Here is a 22,935-nt window from a genome sequence, read left to right on the forward strand (position 1 = left end):
CGGCCAACTTCTTCCTCATTAGCTTACGCCTAGCGCGGCTCCCGGCAACGCCGAGCGCGGTGGGTTGGCTCGTCACCCTTCGTTACGCCCTCCGATTGGTCAGTGCCTGTCAGCCTTTGGACCGACCTCAGCTCGGTTGGGTAGAGCGGTCCGAGCTGCACTCCCCCGCCTCTCCACTGTCAATCACATCATCTCTCCGTAACTCATTGGGCCATTGGTCAGTCTAGCCTGAGGGCGGGTTGTTGGGCGGAAGAGAGAGGCTTCTTCCGGCCTCACCCGCTGTCACCACAGAGATTGCCCATCCAGGCAGCGAAGCAGCAGGGCCAGGCAGCTCAGATCTCGAACTCCAGAGAGCTGCACAGTCACCTAGACATCAGTGCCTTTTCCGGAGTCTGACGAACATCTCACTCCCCAACCCACCGGCTCGAGTGGGGCGCAAGATGTGGCGGACAAGTCAGCTCAGGCCCGGTCATTAAGTGTCCCCAACAACCCTCCTGGAGGGAACTGAGGACGAAGCGCCAGTTGTAATAACGGCACGCTTCATTTATCTTTATCTCGACTTGTTTTATTTGGCATTCTCCCATTAGCCTTGCAAAACAGACAAAGGCAAGGATCATTCTACCCACGGGACAGACTGGGGAAGTGGCCCAGGGTCCATCAAGTAAACCCTCTGCCCCCAGGCTGCTGGAACTGGAGCTGGCCCACGCTACTGGCAGACTACTGTTACTTAACTGCCAACTAAAGCTTGCCATGACTTTGCTTTGAGGCTATGGCCTGTTAGACCAAAAGACGCATCAATCAGGACAACCAAAGGAAGTAGGACAGAGGCTGCGTGCTCCACCACTGAATCAAGAAGGGAAAACAAACAATAATCAATACCAAATTGGAGAGCTGCACTGTTTGAACCTTTGACCTTAAACAAAATTCAGAAATATCATGAAGCAAACTGTTCAATCTTAGAGCACTGAATCTCTGATTTAAGGAATTCTCCTGAATCACAGCTTTATGAACCAAAAAAAGATGCTTGAATTTCATCAACTGCACGTCTCAAATTTATTCTACTTTCAAGTCTTCATTTGCAGTCACATAAAGTAAGCAATGATTTCTTGTGTGTTTAGCAACTTAACATTACTTGGCCCAGTGAGAAGCTCTGTGGCTAAGAAATCCTTTATTTTGATTAATTCATTTCACTGGAATTGAGTGTTGACTGCAGCTATGTTCTGTTAGGAACTGTGAAGATATACAAGAAATGAGATGTGACTCCTGTGTTAATAGCCTGTGGTTTTGTAATGTTAGGTCAACAACACATGAAACAACTAGGAAACACTTTAAAGCAAGATATAACAATGGGCCAACCCTATTGTACAATTAATTTCTCCAAAATATAATAATACTTCATATTTGCAGAACATTTCATGGTTTCCAGAGCACTTCTTCCCTTGTATTAATTGGGGGATATTTTGTTATGGCTGGAATTAATGTGTATGTCTTTATCATAGAGCTAGAACTAATGCTGGGTCGTAGCATATGAGTAGGAACAGGAAAGGTGGAACAGAATCCAGCGAGAGAAAGTAGTTTGAGCAGACGCCAAGGCAAGAATGAGTACTGAGTATCTGGAGAATAATATGGACTGAGTATCTGGAGAATAATATGGAGACAAATGATGGAAAGTAATGTGTAGACAAGCTGGTCAGAACTGGCTCTGAGACCTTAATATTTTGGAGGAAAGTGGTCAAAAGTTCAAAGTTTGAGACTGGAAAAGTTAACTTCCTTACACTTCTTATGGTCATACTGGCTTCAGTTAAGCTATAAATTAAAAATAGGCATGGCTCGACAGAACTTGAGTCCTGTCCCCACACTTTTCTCCTTAGGCGGCATGAGCCTCACCATTTGCTCTACCACCTCCACCAGCTACCAGTCCCTGCACTCCATCCAGCCACACAGCCACAGCGTCCGGTTCATCAGCAGCACAGCCAAAGTCTATGCAGGCCTCAGGGGCTTGGGCTCCTGGACCTCAGTGTCCTTCTCCACCAGCTTCTGGGGTGGCTGGGGGTCTGGAGGCCTGGCTGCAGGGATGCCGGGGGTCTGGAAGGAATGGGGGACATCCAGAATGAGAAGGATACCATACAAGGCCTGAATGATTGCCTGGCTTTCCTACCTGGACAAAGTGAGGACTCTGGTGACTGAAAGTCAGAGGCTGGTGAGCAAAATCTGAGAGCACTTGGAGAAGAAGAGATCCCACGTCAGAGCCTGGGGGCATGACTTCATGACCATCAAGGACTTGAGGGCTCATATATTTGCAAATTCTGTGGACAATGCTTGTGTTGTCCTACAGATTGACAATGCCCGTCTTGCTGCTGATGACTTTAGAGTCAAGTATAAGATGGAGCTGGCCATATGCCAGTCTGTGGAGAGCAACATCCATGGACTCCACAAGGTCACTGATGACACCAATGTCACTCGGCTACAGCTGGAGACAGAGATGGAGGCTCTCAAGGAGGAGCTGCTCTTCATGAAGAAGAACCAAGAGAAGGAAGTAAAAGGTCTACAAGCCCTGATTGCCAGCTCTGAGTTGACCATGGAGGTAAATGCCCCCAAATCTCAGTACCTCAGCAAGATCATGGCAGACCTCCCAGCCCAGTATGATGAGCTGGCTCAGAAGAACTGAGAAGAGCTGGACAAGTACTGGTCCCAGAAGACTGAGGACCACACCACAGTGGTCACCACGCAGTCCACCAAAATAGGAGCTGCTGAGATGACATTCATGTAGCTGAGATGCATAGTTCAGTCCTTAGAGATCAACCTAGACTCGATGAGAAATCTGAAGGCCAGCTTGGAGAACAGACTGAGGAGGGGTACAGGCCTGCTATGCCATGCAAATGGAGCAGCTCAGTGGGGCCGTGCTGCACCTGGATTCAGAGCTGGCACAGGCCCAGGCAGAGGGGCAGCGCCAGGCCCAGAAGTATGAGGCCCTGCTGAACATCAAGGTCAAGCGGGAGGCTGAGATTGCCACCTACTGCCGCCTGCTGGAAGATGGGAAGGACTTCAATTGTGGTGATGCCCTGGACAACAGCAACTCTATGCAAACTATCCAAAAGACTGTCCAGGATAGTGGATGACAAAGTGGTGTCTGAGATCAACAGCACCAAAGTTCTGAGGCGCTGGGCCAGCAGAAGCAGTGTACCCTTTGGGGAGCAGGAAGCCAATAAAAAGTTCAGAAGTCATTGGATGTCAAAAATCAACTGATAAGTAAGTAAAAGAAGGTACATGAATGGGGAGGTACTCCAAAGTTTTTTACGTCTTCCTGAATGGATATAACATTATTAGGTTTTCTCCCTCTTAAGAGGGGACGCACCTCCCAAGTACTCCCCAAATGCACCCCTTAACTAGGAGAGGGGTGTTATTAATAGTTTTCTGAGTAAATGATATCATATCCTCTCAATGAGATTGAGAGAAGTGCCGTCATCATGGTGCTTCATCTTTGCTGTCTCAGAATCAAAACTGTGTCCCTCACCCTAAAAAAGACTGATTATTTGATCATCTAATTTTTCTTTTTTAAAAAATTGTCTTCCCTGGCCAGGCATGGTGGCTCACGCCTGTAATCCCAGCACTTTGGGAGGCCGAGGCAGGTGGATCACCTGAGGTCAGGAGTTTGAGACCAGGCTGGCCAACATGGTGAAACCCCGTCTCTACTAAAAATACAAAAATTAGCCGGGCGTGGTGGTGCACACCTGTATTCCCAGCTACTGGGGAGGCTGAGGCAGGAGAATCTCTTGAACCTAGGAAGCTGGAGGTTGCAGTGAGCCAAGATGGCACCACTGCACTCTAGCCTGGGTGACAGAGTGAAACTCCATCTCAAAAAAAAAAAAAAATTTTTTTCTGCATGCCATGTTATACAGCACCTCTACGCATTGCTCCACATCTCTACTGTATATGTATTCCTCATACTGTACTTGTAGAATGCACATAGGTGCCATATATGAATGCATGCCATTTTGTTAACTTATTTTCTTCTGTCATAAACAAACAAAAAAGTCAAAGCAATAATGACAAAAGCCAGTGTTTCATTTCCTCCTCAAATGTGTAAAATCACTTGTTATGCTGCCTAGTACAGGGGAAGAGTACAAAGAGGCCACTAGGGTTAGCAAGGGCATGGAATGATTTCAAGAGAAGATGTAAAGCTTTCTTGCTCATTTTATAGTTATCAAAACTTTTTCTGCCAGTGAGCCCTGAATTTTTTGTACGCAATTTCTTGTGTGATTACATTAGCATTTCTACAGGTCTGAATATGTAGCAAAAACTGAAGTAATTGTTGGTTATTGGCTGAGGCTCCAAAACTACTAATTTTGCTAATTCTCAATTTTGCTAATTGAGAAACCAAGTAAACAAAAATATCCTCAACTACTATTGTCAGTAGTTGAAGTCAAATTACTGACCTTCCAAGGCCACCCAGAATTATCGCCATGATTTTCTGGATCATAATATTCATCTGATGTTATAGACCAAGAGTTGGCAAACTATATGGCCTGTGGGCTTAATCTTAGCTTGTACAACCTGCAAGCTAAGAATGATATTTACATTTTTAGATGCTTGAAAAAAAAAAGAAGAAAAAACGCTTTGTGACATATGAAAATGATATCAAATCTAAATTTTGATTTCCATAAGTAGAATTTGACTGGAATCCAGGCATGCTCATTTGTTTGTGTGTTGTTTATTTCTCCTTTTGCTTTGTAACAGCAGAATTGACTAGTTACCACAAAGACTATATGGCCCATAGCCTAAAATATTTACTATTAGGCCCTTTAAGTAAAGGTTTTAATTCTTACTACCTTAGAGATTCCTAATAAATCATGTCTGATAAACTGTTGGAATTGAAACAAACTTTGGAAATCATTTAGTGTTAATTTAAAGATCTCACATTGGTAGAGCTATGTTACCTCTTGCCTAAAATCACATAGTCAGCAGACGGAGGTGGTATTAATACTAGAACCCCAGTTCCCCTGGTCCCAGGTTTTTTTCCTCCAGACTTCGTCTTTCCTCATGTATTTTATTTTATGATGGGATAGGTGTTACGTAGGCTGGAAGCAAGGAGAATTCATCAAAATTTTTCCAAGTTTTGATCTCATGTCTCATTCACACAACTGCAGTGCAGCATGCATCAGTTTATGGATCCTTGGGCTTTCATTATTTATTTCAGCTCATTTGAACTGCCTTCTGTTTTCCATTTTTCTTCTCAGAAAGTATATGGCCATCATAAAGAAACTTTCTCACTTTTATGCTCTTTCTCTCTTTAAAAAATTTTTTTCTCTTTCTCCTTTTACAAAGGATTTTGGGGGTGACTGAATTTCTATTCCAGCCTAAAGTTCTTAAAGGAAGTGAGGATAGTTAGAAAAAAAAGAGGGCACCTAGTTTTGACACTGGAATCCACGATGGGCCATATATGTGGAGAGGAGAGGGAGTGTCCTAAACTGGTGTGTGTAGTGTACATGAGCATATATGGGCTTTTCCAGGGAGAGTATTCATAGCTTACATAAGATTTGTAAAAGAGTCCATGACCCAAATAAGATTTGGAACTGTAGATGTAAAGGAGATATATTTTGAGGAGAAAGCCGCCCAGATGTGTGGTGGTGGAGATCGATCCAGGTTCCCAGGACTGTCGGACCTCACCCAATGTGAGGGGAGAGCTCTCCGCCCACTTACATCAGCCTATCCAAGTCTTACCTTTTCTGCCACATATAGAGATGATAAAAATTCATCAGATTCACAGAATGATTGAACTCAGATGGTGATGAAATCTCAGTATAATTCTTTCCAAAGAAGGTTCTGATTAATAGAAACTGCAGAGGAACTAATTTTATGAAAATAGCAAATGGGATTGTTTCATTGAAGCAAGCGGGAGAGCAGGAGCTGATGCCAAGCAGGAAGATGCAAACAACCCCATTGTATGGAGCTGACAGCTCCAGTCTTGCCGCTTATTTATTAAATGTCTTTCCGCTGTAAATTATTAAGCCTGGATTTTGGGAGGTGTGGGAGCTGACAGAATAAGACAATAGAACGGAAAGCAAACCTGGAAAGCTTCCTTCAGTTTTAATGCAGTATTGTACTTTCTGAAAAGCCTTTGCCCCCCTCTGGTGTTGGAGAAGGGGGAGGATTCTCTCTTTGGTGGGACTCAGAGATGGATGAGACAAGTAACAGACTTTTAATTTCTGAATTATTTGCCATTTCTTGAATGGTTTTCAGAGAAATCAGAATGGTTTTCAGAGAAAATTCAACCTTTTGGCTCAACAACTGAGTGCCAGATATTTTGTCTATTCCCTGAAAAGGCTGTTTCAGACGAGGAGCTTGGTTTGCCTTAACTTTATGAAGTGCCAAATTATATGTTTTAGGGCGCTCAGCAGCCAGAGGATTGGGTTCATTTGGCTTATCGGGTAGCTGGGAAGGTGGCTCACTGTGGGAAAGAGGCTCACTGTGGGAAAGAGTTCTAAGGTCTATTTCTTTTATTTATTTATTTATTTATTTATTTTGAGTTGGAGTCTTGCTCTATTGCCCAGGCTGGAGTGCAGTGGCGTATTCTCAGCTCACTGCAACCTGTGCCTCCCGGGTTCAAGACATTCTCCTGCCTCAGCCTCCAAAGTAGCTGGGATTACAGGCATGCACCACCGTGCCTGACTAATTTTTGTATTTTTAGTAGAGACAGGGTTTTACCATGTTGGCCAGGCTGGTCTCGAACTCCTGACCTCAGGTGATCCACCCACCTCGGCCTCCCAAAGTGCTGGGATTACAGGCATGAGCCAATGCACCCAGCCCTAAGGACTGTTTCTTAAGCTAAAGAGTAGGAAAAGACTGATGGACAGAGACGGAGTTGAACTCTAAGCTTGGCATCATTTGAAAAGCTGGAGTTCTGGTAAATGGGAGAGTAGCTACTTTACGTGAATTTTAGGTTCAATTTTTAGTCCTCTGTTTTCCTGACAGCATAATGGAGGGCAGTGGGCCATATTTCTTGGCCAGGCACCAGGCAAGTAACAGTATGTGCATTAGTATAGATGCATAAGAGGAGGGCCCTTCATTCACTGTGTGTCCATTCATTTGACAAATATTTATTGAGTGTTACCATGCACTTTGAACTGTTCTGGAAAATGGGAATAAAGAATAAACAAAACCAAGTCCTGCTCTCATGGAACTTACATTCTAGTGGGAGAAGGCAGATAATCAACAAATAAATGTATCAGCCATCTGCTGGTTTTCAGTGCTATGAAGAAGTAAAGTGAGGAAAAAGAACAAAGAGTGATGAAGGAGCATGTAGGGTGGGAGGGCACCATTTTATATAAGGTAGTCAAGGCAGACCTCTCTGATAAGGTGACATCTTAGCAGTGACCTGAAGGAAGTGAGTGAGCTGGCAGCTATTTGGGGAAGACCTAAGGGTCAAGCAGGCATACGAGGCCCTGAGACAGGCAGGCGCTGGGTATACTCCAAGAACTGCAAAGTTGGGGGAGGATCTCCATAGAGGGCCTTGTGGGCCATTGAGGTAGCTTGAACTTTCTTCTGAGTAAGATGGGAAGTTGAAGGAGTTTTGAGCAATGGTGTGACAATATCTGACTTACCAAAAACCAAAAAGAAAATGTAAAGTCCAATAACAGTTAATGCAGTCTATGGTCAGGGGGGCCTAGTTCCCACAATACCAAGCCCTTGGATGATTCCTCCCAGTATGTGGAATGGGCAGGCTCATTTCAGTTCTCCTCTGCAGGGCGGGTAGGATTTCTCTGTTATCTGTAAAATGACATCCTTTCCTGGAGAGTGCCAAGGGTGATGATAATCTGGGGTTAATGTCCCTTTGTTCCATAGAATACGAGGAGGATATAAAGCCATCAAACATCAAGAGAGAGAATCTGTCCCCATTGGCCCTGCCCAGCCACTGGGTTTGCCATCTGGGCATCTTTTCTAGGCAGCAGATATCAACTGGCTGGCCAGAGGAAGATTCTGTGAGTTCTGATCCCTTCAGCTCTTGCCAAGGAGAGGACCTATGCCTGAGTGGCAAAATACCAGGCAACAGCTAGGAGGATCTATATTGCAAACTCGGATGGAGCCTATAGAGAAACATTTGGTGGTGGGGGTTAGGAAACTCATGATACTTTATGGGAAAGTGTAAGAGTATTAGAAGAACCACAGAGTTTCTGTATCAGCAGATGTCTTGAGGCATCGTTATAGCCCATGACAAGGCTGAGCCCACACTTCCTTATGAAGTCTGAAGTTCACTGTGTAGCTGGAAAGTATTCCCGTTCAGGTGGGTTCACACCAATGACTACTTTCTATCTGTTCTATCTGACAGAAAGGCATTTCAGAACAAGGTCAAGCTGAAGCTGTGAGTAGTGTGACCAGTGTTTTTGAGCTCTGAGTAAGAGGACATGGCCAGACTCAGAACTGAGAGATTTTAAAATATGGGGACAAATCTTATTTGAGCTCTCAGCTGCTCAAATTGAAAAGCTTTTTTACAGATCAGTGCTGTACTCTAGGACTGAAAGTCCAAATAATTGGGATGGAGATCTAAGAGCTAAATCAGGATTAGGAATAGAATATTGTCAGAAGCTCACAAATACCTAGGTGTGGCCCAGCTTGGGAGTGTAGTCTCACAAATATTCCACTTTTTTTTTCTTTTCTTTCTTTTTTTTTTTTTTTTTTTTTTGGTGAGTGGCACTGTCCATAAGGAAGAGAAGAAGCCTTGAAGATTTCAGTTCTGAGACTTTCTGTCCCAGAACCCTGTTTTGCTAACCTCTGTGGCACCATGCCAAACAATTCTCAATGGAAAATATTGACATTACGAGTTGCTACAAAAACTCAGAGGCCCTGAAGGCAGTAGATGTGATTCAAATTAATAAATGATGATACATGGACTCACTGCTTTGATTACATAGCCAGCAAGGCCCCCAGGTTGAGACAGTCGGGGGCATTAGCCAGCATGTAAGCAGGGTACAGGGAGAAGAAAGGAGGGGAGTGACAAAGGGCAGGAGACTTGAGCAGTGAAGAGAATGAAGCCAAACCCCCTAAAGAAAAAAGGAAGCCCAGTGTGCAGTCCTTTAGGTGGTACGTGGTTGAGAGAGATCCTCATGGCTTCAACTGCTCAAAATTTCCCACACCCTCTATTTCTGAAGGTCATTGCCCACTGGGTAGACTCCAGATTCTGCCTGATCCCTTGGTCATGTTTTGACCTAAGGAATAAAGGCCTGATGCAATTCACTTCAAAAGCTGAGCATTCTCCCATCCATCAGGCAGATTCTAGAAATGGGGGATAGGGAGATAAGACACAGCCCCTTTCTTCACATTGTTCACATTCCACTGTGTGACGCAAACAAGAAAAACCAAGAGGTAGCAAATTGAGGGTGCGTCCTAGATACAAGGAGGAAACTAGAGGACTTGGAGATGGCTTCCAAGGTGACATTTCCAAGGTGACACAGCCTCTCTGGATGAATGCGTATTAGCCAAAGTGAACAAGTGGGAAAAGGTTCCGGGCACAAGGAATAGCGTGTGCCAACACTGAGTGGCGTGAGAGAGCATGGCAGAACAGGTGCTGGGCAAGCAGTGTGGAATGTGTTTGGTATGGGGCATACTGGGACTGAAAGCAGGGGAGGCAGTAGAGGCAGATGACCAGGCAGGAGGTCGTTGGGATCTGGATCACAACAGCTTAAATGACAGGATAAGGAATTTAGACATTATCCTGCAGATTCTGTTGAGCCACTGAAAGATTTTACAAAGGAGGGTATTTATGCTTCATAAAACAAAACAAAACAAAACAACAAAAAAACCTCTTTTTCCATGAATTGCTTATCTAGTCTTTGGCCTCTGCTTGAGCATGTTCAAGGTTGGGGAGCTCCCAACCTCTCAAAGCTGCCCACTTCACTGTTGGCTGACCAGAAATTTTAGAAAGTTCTTTCTTACACTGAGCCAAACTCTGTCTCCTCACAATTCCTACTCTTCCTGTCTAGTTTTACCATTTGTAGCAACACATAAAAGGCCATTTAAAAATACATGAAGATGCCTCTCAAACCTTCCCTTAGTTTTCAGTTTTTCAAGTGTCCAGGTTTCCACAGAGCTCTCTCATTCTTTGTCTATTTCATTGTTTCTAGACTCCTTTACCATTCTGGTCACAGTTTTCTGGATGAACTGTGCTTTATTAATGTATCTTTTAGAATCTTGTGCTAGGATTGCTCATAATACTTTAAATCATCCCTGAAAGGCAGGAAGTGCAGTGATGCTACTACGATGCTTCTTCTGAGCTGGACGCCTATGACCATTAGTGATTCCAATGTCCTTAGATTGTTACTGGTCACATCTCACTGCTTTTAAAGCTTTTGATTAACCAAAGCATCTAACTCTTCTGCACATTAATTGCTGCCATGTCAAATCTCCACCATACTTGGTATGTGCAATTTATTTTTTAAATTTACATATAGGCCTTTACACTTATTTAAATTTTACCTTGTCAATTGGAGCCCAACATTTGAGGCAGTTAGACTCATTTTTAAAGTCTTATTTTTCTTTCCTATGATATCAGTATGTCTCATTTCACATCTGATAAAAATTCTTTGTATGCTTTAATCCAAGTCACTAATAAAAATGCTGCCTTGGATAGAACTTGGTAGCATTGGAGACCTCCTCCCAGTATGTGTTCAGGCAGCTTCAATTTTCCTAATGACCCACTGTACAACATTATTCACAAAGTTGAAGATTTAGTAAACATTCTGTTGAAATCCTGAGAGATTTATTAAATATTCTGTTTAAATGAAGTTACACTATATTTGGTATTTCCTCTCATTCACATCAATAAACATATATTGGTTGATCTCCTATCTTCTAGGTTCTTTGTTAGGTGTTGTGGAAACAAACATGACCAAGATATTAGTTTTGTCTTAAAGAGATGACATCTAGCAGAGGCGACAGACATATAAACACCAGATTCAAATTAATACAGGTATAATTAATGTATGTGTTACCTCTAATATGCATTAAAGGGATAGATATAGATGATAGATAGAAATATACAATATAATAGATAATGTAACATCTCATATGTATTATATTATACAGTAGCAGTGTAAACAAAGTATATTGAAAACCTAGAGAAAGAGGAGATTAATTCTTCATGGTGGAGAAAGAGAAAGGAGGGCTTCACAAAAAAAAGTGACATTTGACTGAGCCTTGAAAATACAGAGTATTTTTTAGGCCAGGCGTAGTGGGTCATGACTGTAATCCCAGCACTTTGGGAGGCAGGTGGATCATTTGAGGTCAAGAGTTCAAGACCAGCCTGGCCAACATAGTGAAACCCTGTCTCTACTAAAAACACAAAAAAGAGCCAGGTATGGTGGCATGTGCCTATAATCCCAGCTACTCGGAGGCTGAAGCATGATAATCGCTTGAACCCAGGAGGGAGAGGTTGCAGTGAGCTAACATCACACCACTGCACTCCAGCCTGGGTGACAGGGTGAGACCCTGAATCAAAAAAAAAAAAGAAAGGGAAAGAAAAGAAAATACACTGGGTTTTTGTGAGATAAGTAGAGAATGGAGATAGGAAGAAATTCCAGAGTGGAGAAATAGGAGAAGCAAAGCATGGAAGAATGAATGTCTTTGGCATGATTCAGAAATAGCAAATATTCTAGTGTGAGTTAAGTACCAGGTTCAGGGAAATGAGTGTCAAGAGCTGAGAAAGTGTGTGAAGGGTCTTGAATGCTAAGATAAGGAATTTTGGCTTTATCCTGTAGGTGAAGGGTTTAGCTAAGTCAGAAGTATTTAAGCAGGAGAGTAAATAACACGATCAGATTTATCAACTTCATAACTCTATTGCACATGGAAATAAGTTCAATTTAGCAAAACTTATTCTTAGTGAACCTACTTTGGTTCTAGCATGAATTGACCACTAAACATCTGATTAATGAGTACATCAAACTTTTTGTGTGTGTTTTGCCCTGCTATTATGTTTTTCCTGACTTTCACTTTGACCTGTTGGCCTCTTGGCTTTATTTTTCCCTTAGGCATCTGGGTTCTGCATTCCCTTGGTTTATTTGTCCACCCACATCTTGCTCTGACCTTTATTATTTAACGTGTCCTCTGACTTTGGCTCACTTACTGGATTCTGAGCCACGGCAATTCCTTGACCTCAGTCCTGGACTTGCCTCTGCTTTGGAATTCCCACCTGATTTCAGTTGCCCAATTCTGCTGTGACCTCTGCATTCTGTCCTGCCTTGGATCTAATCTGGTCTCATCCTTTGTGTTGCTGTCTCTGCCTCAGTTCTTCTAGTCTAGCTCCCTGGCCTGCAAGTTATACACACTGTTTGCTCACCTGGGCTCCAGTACTGGCAATAAAATGTAACCTGTCCTTTCTAGAAGCTGTGGTGTGGTTGAAGAGATAGTGCTAACATGCAAGAAATTATAAATTCTAACTGATTGCCAAATTGGACCTGCTAACTAAAAGTGTTATGCAAGCTTAGAGAAAAGACTGAACTGGGAAATTCAAGACCCTTAGGAGGAATGTTCCTTTCTAGGCAACTTCCTTTCTGAAAGATTTTGATATCTGGAGCATGGGCATTTCTTTGGAAGGAGAAAGGGAAATGTAAGGCAGGACTTCCTCTGGACTTTCCTATCATTGGTTCCAAAGCTGCCTATCTTTGAGGAGCTACCTTGTCAGTGCCATCTAGTGGCTGCTGCCACCAGAAATCCTACCAGCCTCAAGGAGAGAGCAATTTAACGCCATTTCCAACTTAAGCACCGTATCTATGGGGTGTGAAATTAGTTCCAGCAAGCAGCAAATTTGCTGCTAATAAAAATATTTAGCGATTCACTTGTCTTTAAATCAGCAGCAGAATATTCTTTTACTTGCATCAGTGCTTGTTTCTCCCAATTCTAATATTTGATAATCAAGCTAGACGTGTTTAGCTAAAGCTATGAAACAGCAAGTTCTTCAGCTCTGCAGAAATTTTTTAGTTTCCTGAGCAAGAATTTTTATTTCCTTTTTTCTCTTTGTCAGAAATAGGCCTGGGTGTTCCTTGGATCATAGAGATGGAGCACTTCCACTGATTTGAGAGTCTTAGAAATAAGTTTTCATTCTCTTCTGTCTGCCAACATTAGCTCCTGAGTCATTGCATGTGGAGAATCTGGGATGTTACAGGAAGACATGATCTCTAGCTCATGTTTAGACACTTCTTTTTTTTTTTTTTTTTTTGAGACGGGGTCTTGCACTGTCACCCAGGCTAGAGTGCAGTGGCATGATCTCGGCTCACTGCAACCTCCACCTCCTAGGTTCAAGCAATTCTCCTGCCTCAGCCTCCCGAGTAGCTGGGACTACAGGCATGTGCCACCACACCAGGCTATAGACACTTCTTTACTCTCTCTTAGTGCCAAACTCATTTTAGTTCCTTTTCTGTGTCTTTTAGCCTCTACACCAGAGCAAGAGTTCTCTGAATACCGCAGAGATACTGTAGAATGCTAAAACTACTTTTTCATTAAAGTTGACGAATATTTATTGGGCACTTTCCATGTGCATCCATTGTTCTAGGTCCTGTTTGGGGTCAGAAGTGTTCCAAGAAGCCCAGCATGATAGCCAGATGAGAGACTGACATGGCAGATGACACCTCTTCTCCAGCTTGCTGGAACAGTGGGTCAGATAGACTATGTATTTTTCGTCTCCTTAAGGAGCTCATAGAAGGAACAAAGTGCATCAGACATTCTACCCTTCATCACTTTATTAGTCTAAGGGTCTCTGTTTGAGCAGATCACTAGTTCCAAATAATCTTTTTTTTTTTTTTTTTTTTTTTGAGATTGATTCTCCCTCTGTCGCCCAGGCTGGAGTGCAGTGGCACAATCTTGGCTCACAGCAACCTCCCCCTCCCAGGTTCAGGTGTTTCTCGTGCCTCAGCCTCTGGAGTAGCTGGGATTATAGATGTGCGCCACCACACCCGGCTAATTTTTCTATTTTTAGTAGCAATGGGATTTTGCCATGTTGGCCAGGCTGGTCTTGAACTCCTGGCCTCAAGCAATCCACCTGCCTCTACCTCCCAAAGTGCTGGGATTACAGGCGTAAGCCACCATGCCTGGCCCCAAATAATCTTAAAAAAGAGTATAGTGGCCCCGTGGTAACTCTGTCTTCCGCCCCAGAAGAGCCCTGGCTGGATTATCCCTCTTGAGCTTCTGGTAGAAATCAATTCTGATCATCCTGGCAGGAAATCAGGATACAGGGCAGCTTCAGACAGGAGTACTACATCCTTCTCAGAAATCAACCAACATGAGATGCTGAGTGAAAGCTGGTCTCTTGGTTAAGAGACGGATATAGGCAGGGCCGATAACAAGTAGTTAGAATCAAAGACTCAAACTAAACCTGCTAGCTAACACCAAATTCACTGATGGAGATACCAGAGCAGGTAGGTTGCAGAGAGAGAGTGACATTTGACAATGGTCAAGAGACCAACATGGAGGTTCTCATTGGAGCCTCCAAAATGGAGGCTCTCTTGTTGGAGCTACAATGGTTTGGGGATCAGAGCATCTGGGCTCTATTCTTGGCCTTTTCTCTCAAGTTCATGACTCTAATACAGCCCCTTCTCCCCTTTGGCATTAGTTTTCTCATCTATAAGAAGGGATAATGAATTTTACTCCCCATCCCAGGTCCCCTTACTGCAGTATGAGAAGGGTGGGATAGGGACTATTTTAAAGGGCTGTGAGAAAGTCTCCAGGGGGGGGGCTGTGATGAACATCTGTATTCCTCATGGAATGGACGGCCCAGGAGGATGGTACATTTAAGTAAGACAAAGCAAGACTCTTCTGATGGTAAGGGATATAAGACTAGTAAATTGGACCACGTACCCTGGATGATATGTAATTCCCTCATAGTGCTCTAGCCTCAAAATCCCAAATATCGGTGAGGATCTCCCAAAGCTGCTAATGTCAAAAACTTTGATTTTACTGTAGTTAAAGTGATGGAAATCATTAGCTTCAAATTACTGGGGAAATATAAAAAGCGATTTGAGGAATAAGCTCTATCAATTATGTACTTAAGCAAGAACCAGACTCAAGATCGGAAAAAATAAAAAATAAAACCAAATATGTTCATAATTAGAATAAAAATGTTCTCCAGTCCTGGTCCTGTCTTTCTCATTTGTCCATACGTAATCAAGAAAGACTTTCCAAGAGTGAATATCCAAGGAAACAGGTAACTTGGTGGATGCAGATTGAACCTAAGGCATCTAGGATGGAGCAGAGTACAAGGCCACTGGGGATCAGGGAACATAAGCAGCAGATAAAGGAGCTATGAGAAGAATTGGAGAGAAAGGAGGGAGCTGGCAGATGAAAGCCCTGGGGACTTCTGTGAGTCCCTTGACCCTAGAGGCAGAGCTGCCAAAGGCTGAAGAGAGGAATGAGGAGACCAGAGCAAGGGTGCAAGCTCTTTCTGCAGGGCAGCCTGGTCCGTTGGCACTCTCCCAGTTGCTTCCCATCTTAATGTCCTTTAGGTCAGTGGTTTGCTTCTCCATTTCCTATTCCAGCAGCTTTACCTTGGCCAGCTACCACACAGGCAAGAGATCTCAAGCCTACAGCCCTCTTGCTGTTGGGTGCCAGAGTTGGGTCAAAAGTCATGCAGGTTCTGTGGATGAATTAAGATGTCTAATTCCTGTATGTTTCTCAGTCATTTCTCATGACAGCATGAATCATGGGCCAGTCATCAGGATTCCCAGTCATCAGGATTCCCAGAGTTCTCCTTGCTTTGATGCACATGAAATGTAGTGCCTTAGCAGCACCTCTGCAAAGTCCTGATAAACTCAATCCTAGGAGGTTGGTAATTCCAAACCTAAGCTGAGCAGAGCACATGATCAGGGATCAGTAGTCAAAAAGGCCTTTATGGATAGAATGAATAGTGCTCAGAGGCATTCACTTATTCTGCCATCTCAGAAAGGGACATGGGTAATGCATTGGTTCATAAAACAGACTGGCCATTTGCAGAATTTCTAAGTGGTTTTAATGATCTTCATTAAAACTAGTTGTCTTAGAGGTCATAGATCAAGTACTGTAGTTTTTCTTTAAGGAAAGCTTGATCACCTCCCTACTCCTTGGCATCAAGGGTATGGATTATTGAAATCAAGACTGGATATCGTGTATGAAGGGGAGGAGATATGTGCAGTACAAGACTGTCAAAAAAAAAAAGCCTCTGCTGGGACACAACACTCCAGAATGGGAAGGTAATTTGAAGACTGTCAAAACGAGAAAAGAAGCAACTTTTAGAGGTCCCTTAAAGGCAGCATGGCATCCTAATAATAATACAGGTACTCTTGTCCAACTGCTTAGGTTGGAATCCTGGCTCTACCCCTTACTGGCTGTGTGATTTTACTTTACCTCTCTGTGTTTCTGTTTCTTCATCTGGAAAACTAGAAGAAAGTTACCTACCTCAAAGGTTAGTTTAAGAAAGTAAATATTAGATATTAACACCTTCAGTGATTGACTCATGGCAAATGTTTGCAAAGCTCCTCAAAATGAACCATTCTATTTATATGAGCTCTCTCTGCTTAGTGTAACTAGAAAACTTCAAAAAAACATACCAATTAGATTGACTGCACATTTATGCTATTTAAGCTTGAGGGGCAGGCTATACAGCTGCTGGAAAATTCTTCTACCTATTTCTTGTTGACTTTTAGTGCAATTCCCTTAATAATTGTTCATCTAAAGCATGGTTTCTCAACCTTGGCACTATTAACATGTTGGGTGGAATACTTCTTTGTTGTGGGGGTTTTTCTGTGTACAGTGTTCTCTCCCTTAGTTGCAGAGGATATGGTCCAAGACCCCCAATGGATGCCTGAAGCCACAGACAGTACCAACCCCTATATATACTATGTTTTTTTCAATCTGTTAACTAAGACGGCTACTAAGTGACTAATGGGCCAGCAGCGGATACAGCTAGATACACTGAAAAAAAGGATGATTCATGTCTCTGGCAGGATGGAGTGGGTTGGTGCAAGATTTCATCGTGCTACTCAGAACAGCTGGCAATTTAAAACTTTTGAATTGTTTATTTTTGGAATTTTTCGTTTAATATTTCTGGACCACAGTTGACCGTGGGTAATGGAAACCGTGGAAAGTGAAACTGGGGAAGGGAAGGCTGTACTGTATTCTGTATTGTAGGGTGTTTAGCAGAATCCCTAGCCTCTGCTTACCAGATGCCATGTTCCTTCGTGACAACCAGACATGTCTCCAGACATTGCCAAACATCTCTTGGGGGCAGGCGGCAAAATCACCCCTGGTTGAGACGCACTATTTTTCTTCTTCTTCAAGCTTGCAATCTCACCTTCAGAAACCCACCTCGGTTGATAATTATGTCTCCTGTTTTCCTTAAAAAGACGTCATCTGATCTAGTTTTAAAAATATCCCTTTCTTCCCATTCAAAATTCTTCCAGATAATCACGCATCCCTTCCTCTTCTCCTTTAGTCTAGAATTGCCCTTTTTTTCAAGACGAATCACCGCAGGTACATCTTTCATGAAAGTCCATCCCAGCCATGCTGGCCTCCCGCTGTCAGTTAACAGTGCTTCTCTGCTTCTTAGTCATCTGGCTTTGCTGAGCCTTCACTTCAGTCTAGACACCATTTCCGCTTTTTTTTCCCAAACACCTTTAAGACCTTTAGTTATCTTCATTAAGCTACTAGCCTTTTTTTCCCCCATTTAATCATCATGTTTCTCTGAAAACTAAACATCAGCAACAGCTGGTGTTTTTGGCGCACTTACAATGTGCAGGTGTGGTCAGGGAGGTGCAGCCGCCTCAGCCCGCGCGGTATCTTGACTTCTGCCTTAACTGGCTTTCCACTCTTGCCCAGCACGGTTACTTTCTCAATGATCACCGAACCGCCCAATCCGACGGCCTTTTCTCGGTCATCGCTTCTTTACCGTCTCTAAAGCTCTTAACACTGTTGACCACCCCTTGGTTGAAACTGTTTCTTCCCTGGGATTTTAATTTCTGTGGGATTCAATTGAATCCAATTAAAGTTGGAGGATTTAATTTAAGTAAGTGATTTCTAAGACCTCCTTTGGTGCCTGAATGCTATACATTTAAAAGCCTCTCGGTTTCTGTTTGCCGGACAGCTGCACTCAGAATACCGTACTTCAGAACCCCAGAGGCCCAGGAAAGGGGCGGGCAGAGGGGCGCCACCGCCACCGGGCACTGCTGAGGTGACCTTTATCTAGATCTTCCGTGCAAGCCTCTAACATTCTCAAGCTTTGCTTTTTGCCCCGACCACTGTCATTATTCAAACACAGGCTGAAAACCATAGAGTGATTTCCTTTGTTTATGTGTGTTTTATGCTTCCCTTTCCCTTGCTGTCCACGTAATCAGCCCCCAAATCCAGCTTCCAGAGCATGTTTGAACTCCGTCTCCTGATTTTCATCTCCGGCAGCCATTATTCTAACCCAGGGCTCCTTATTACCCTTTTAAAATTAATTTTTTCTTACAGCATTTAACTCCATATTTTCTAAAAAAAATTTTGCTTCTAATTGTTGATTTCCACCCCCCAACTTCGACATTATCGTTACCTTCTTCCTCTGGAAGATGATAATTTAACTCTCTAACACACATGACACATACACATATATATATATACGCATATAACACATACACATATATACACGCATAACACACACATATATGCACATATAAGAAACACATACATATATGCATATAACACGTATACAGGCACATATACATACACAACACATACACATATATACACATATAACAAATACATACACATATAATACATATATACTCATATAATACATACACATAACACATACCTATATACACATATAATACATACATATATGCATATAACATACATATACACACATATAATAAATACATACATACACATAAAACATATACACATGTAATACATATATACACATATAATACATGCATATATATACATATACATAAATATATACACATAATACATACATACACATATAATACATATATAAACATATAACACATACATATATACACATAAAATACATGCATATATACACATATAACAAATACACACGTATATATACTTCTCCCTCAATCCTCCTAATTTAGTTACTCTATAATTTTTAGTCAAATTGGTATTCAGTATTCACAGTATTGTGACTATGGAAATATTGCTTATAAGTAAGTCATGTGGTAGACTGTGATTACATTTCCTTTCTTGTATGTTTTCTTTTTTTTTTTAGTTAATATTGGTTCTTTGTTCATTTCCTTAGTTTATTTATGTATTTTTATTATACTTTAAGTTCTAGGGTACATGTGCACAACGTGCAGGTTTGTTACATATGTATACACGTGCCATGTTGGTGTGCTGCACCCATTAACTCGTCATTTACATTAGGTATATCTCCTAATGCTATCCCTCCCCACTCCCCCCACCCCACAACAGGCCCCGGTGTGTAATGTTCCCCTTCCTGTGTCCATGTGTTCTCATTGTTCAATTCCCACCTATGAGTGAGAACATGCAGTGTTTGGTTTTTTGTCCTTGCAATAGTTTGCTGAGAATGATGGTTTCCAGCTTCATCCATGTCCCTACAAAGGACATGAACTCATCCTTTTTTATGGCTGCATAGTATTCCATGGTGTATATGTGCCACATTTTCTTAATCCAGTCTATCATTGATGGACATTTGGGTTGGTTCCAAGTCTTTGCTATTGTGAATAGTGCCGCAGTAAACATGCATGTACATGTGTCTTTATAGCAGCGTGATTTATAATCCTTTGGGTATATACCCAGTAATGGGATGGCTGGGTCAAATGCTATTTCTAGTTCTAGATCCCTGAGGAATCGCCACACTGACTTCCACAATGGTTGAACTAGTTTACAGTCCCACCAACAGTGTAAAAGTGTTCCTGTTTCTCCACATCATCTCCAGCACCTGTTGTTTCCTGACTTTTTAAACTGGTGTGAGATGGTATCTCATTGTGGTTTTGATTTGCATTTCTCTGATGGCCAGTGATGATGAGCATCTTTTCACGTGTCTGTTGGCTGCATAAATGTCTTCTTTTGAGAAGGGTCTGTTCATATCCTTCGCCCACTTTTTGATGGGGTTGTTTTTTTCTTGTAAATTTGTTTGGACATTTCCAGTGAAGAGCTTACTTCCTCACCAGCTCACCCATTCTATTATTGCACAGGTCTGTTTGTTAGAAGGTCCTTTCCTATATGGCACTGAAATACCACTCTTGAAACTTCCAACTATTGACCCAACTTTTGACCTGTGATCTTCAGATTAAAAGTTGAATCCCTCTTCCTTATGATAGCACGTTTTACAATTGAATTAATGCTACTGTGTGCTCCCTGGATATTCTCTTCTTCTAGCAAAAATCCCAAATTCCTTCAGTCATTTTTTATCTGGCATTGCTAATTGGATAATGTCCAAAATAACCACACTCCTACATTTAGGACCCTCTGTGATATGACTCCAGCTTCCTCTTATGACATCGTCTCTCATCTTCTACTTTTGCCATGCACTCCAGACAAAAACTTGCCTTTTCTCATCTTTGTTTACATCCTGTTCTTTTCCTGGGATACCCCTCTCATCTCTTCCTGCTAAAATCATTTCCATCAAAAGACAAGGGCTGATGATACATACCAAACTGTTACAGTAGTTACTTTGGGGGATGGAATGGGATGGGTGAAGGGGAATACTGATATCTTACTTTATATATTTTTTAAAAGGCAGTACAATTGTTGATGCTCTTATTTTTTATGCTGGTCAATGTATTTCCCAAATATATTAAAATTAACTTAAAAATCAACAACAAATACTAGCTCTCAGTTGCAATTCATTTCAAAAGCTGTAGGGCCCTGGAAGCCTTCTTTGATTCTTCCCTCTGGAGTGAATTTCCTTACTCTGACACCCAAAGCATCTGGGGAGTGACCTTCTTATTGCTGTCATCACGCTACACTTCCGTCGTAGGTACTGTGTGCAAGCCTTACCTTTCTAGCAGGCTGCAAGCTCCTGGAGACCAGAGATTGTCTTACTTATTGTGGAAGCCCCTGCCTTATGTGCTGCATAGCAGGAGCTCCACACATTTTTGTTGAAAGAGTGAGTCGGTGAGTTCACATTATAATTTTTTTATGCTCCTTCAAACATGCTCCTCTATACTTCTTTAAATTAAGGAGAGAAAGAATTCTGGGCACTCCAGCCTGTGGTGAGCCATTCCCATAGATCACTCGGCCTCTCCGGAGGCACAGGACTTCTCTCCGCAGCCTCGTCCGCTTCACTGCCTGGGTGTGTGAGCTCACCAAGACTCTCGGAAACCCTGAAGAGGGTGAAGGACTCTGGAGGTGGGGTTGGGGGAGTGGAGAGGAGATGGGCTGAGTTAGGGCCCAAGAAAGTGAACATGTCTCCATCACAGAAGAATATGGAACCCATGACACCTGAGAGTGAGCAGAGGGAAGAGGCAGGATGCACAGGGTGTGGAAGGCAGGGCCTGACGTCCAGCTCTGTGAGGCAGAACAAGCTGCACCCCGGATGTGAGGAGCTGGTCCCCACAAGTGTTGGAAAGTGCCAGTCCTGCTCCTATGGTGCTGCAGCCAATAGCAAGACAAGGATCTCTGTCTCTGCTGAATCTGAGGCTGTTCCCTGCCTGAGGTGGAGACATGTTCTCTGTCTCTCTTTCTTACACACACACATCCCAACACACACACCCCTCTACCCACCACAAATACCCCACACCCTTTTGCTTCCTCCTTCCCTGGCTGGGCAGGATGGAACCATCTCACACAGCTCCTTGCAGCAAGAATAGACTAGGGCCAAAGGAGAACCACCCCCCAATCCCCTGATTCTTGAAGATGCCCCCAGTTACAAGGACGAAAAACATGAGTCCTTGACCATCACTTGTTTCCAAGTCTGTTACTTCATCACCACTGGCGTGTGGGCAGAAGATTAACTGACGTTGATCTACAAAGTGAACAAGGGAGGGACACCTTGCATACAGTCACTGGCAGATGTTATGTTTCCCATCTTTTTATTTTACATTTTAGACTTGGGGGCACGTAATAGAGTTGATCATACTCCTCATTTGATGGTGTGTTGTCATCATTGTTGATAATTTACTGAATTCTTGTTTTCCCGAGTTCTTATTTTCCCCATCCCATTTCGGTTCTCCTTTCCCCACTAAAGGCTCTCACTCTTGATGATTTAATGTGTCTTTTAGATGGGGCTCTCTGGAATCAAGTTCTGAGATGGGAGTGACATGCAGATTTATTCATGAGTGCCCTCAGGAGATAAACTTGTAGGGAAATAAGGAAGGTCGGATTGCACTGGAGGGGAAGGGGATCCCTCTGTGGTTGCAGCTGAGCTGAGCCCTTCATCGTTTTTGCAAACTGAAGCAAAGGGGATCAGTGTTTTATATCTTGGAATCAGCCAGTGACCACTGGCCTTTCCCTAGGAGAAGCATAACCTTAGGCGAAGCAGTTCCTTGTGGCCAAGCAATTCCCCTTAGGGACACTCCCTTGCACCTCAGTGCAAATATTCCCAGCAGCCAAGGATTCAGGTGGATGGGCCTGAAGCGGGGCTGTGGGTGAGCACCACCTCATCCACTGTAATGTATGTCCTTCTGATCCACCTTCTTTAAGTTTATTCTTGAGATATGTATACTGCTGCTTTGTGTCTTAAAAAAATTACATAACTGGTATCGTGCTATAAATTTATTCTTACTCCCCCTTCCTCCCAACTCTGATTTGGAGCCCTATCCACGTTGCTGTACATGGATCTATCACATTCCTTCATACCACTGCACAGTGTTTCATCATTTCTGTTTACTGCAATTCACCCTTCCATTCCGCTGGTGAAGAGCACCCAGGTTGCCACCAATACTTTGCTACCACCATCAGTGAGGGATGAACATTTTTGTGCTTCTGTGCCAGTTTCTCCAGGGCGTATAAACC

At 42.9% G+C, this 22,935-nt stretch overlaps 1 pseudogene; it reads left to right on the plus strand.

Moving 5' to 3' along the window:
• The first annotated feature begins 264 nt into the window (after positions 1–264).
• Positions 265–22,935, plus strand: part of LOC129479832 (keratin, type I cytoskeletal 18-like) — a 28,118-nt pseudogene continuing 5,447 nt past the window's right edge.

Source organism: Symphalangus syndactylus, chromosome 3 (assembly GCF_028878055.3).
Source record: "Symphalangus syndactylus isolate Jambi chromosome 3, NHGRI_mSymSyn1-v2.1_pri, whole genome shotgun sequence".
In the NCBI taxonomy this organism is placed as follows: domain Eukaryota; kingdom Metazoa; phylum Chordata; class Mammalia; order Primates; family Hylobatidae; genus Symphalangus; species Symphalangus syndactylus.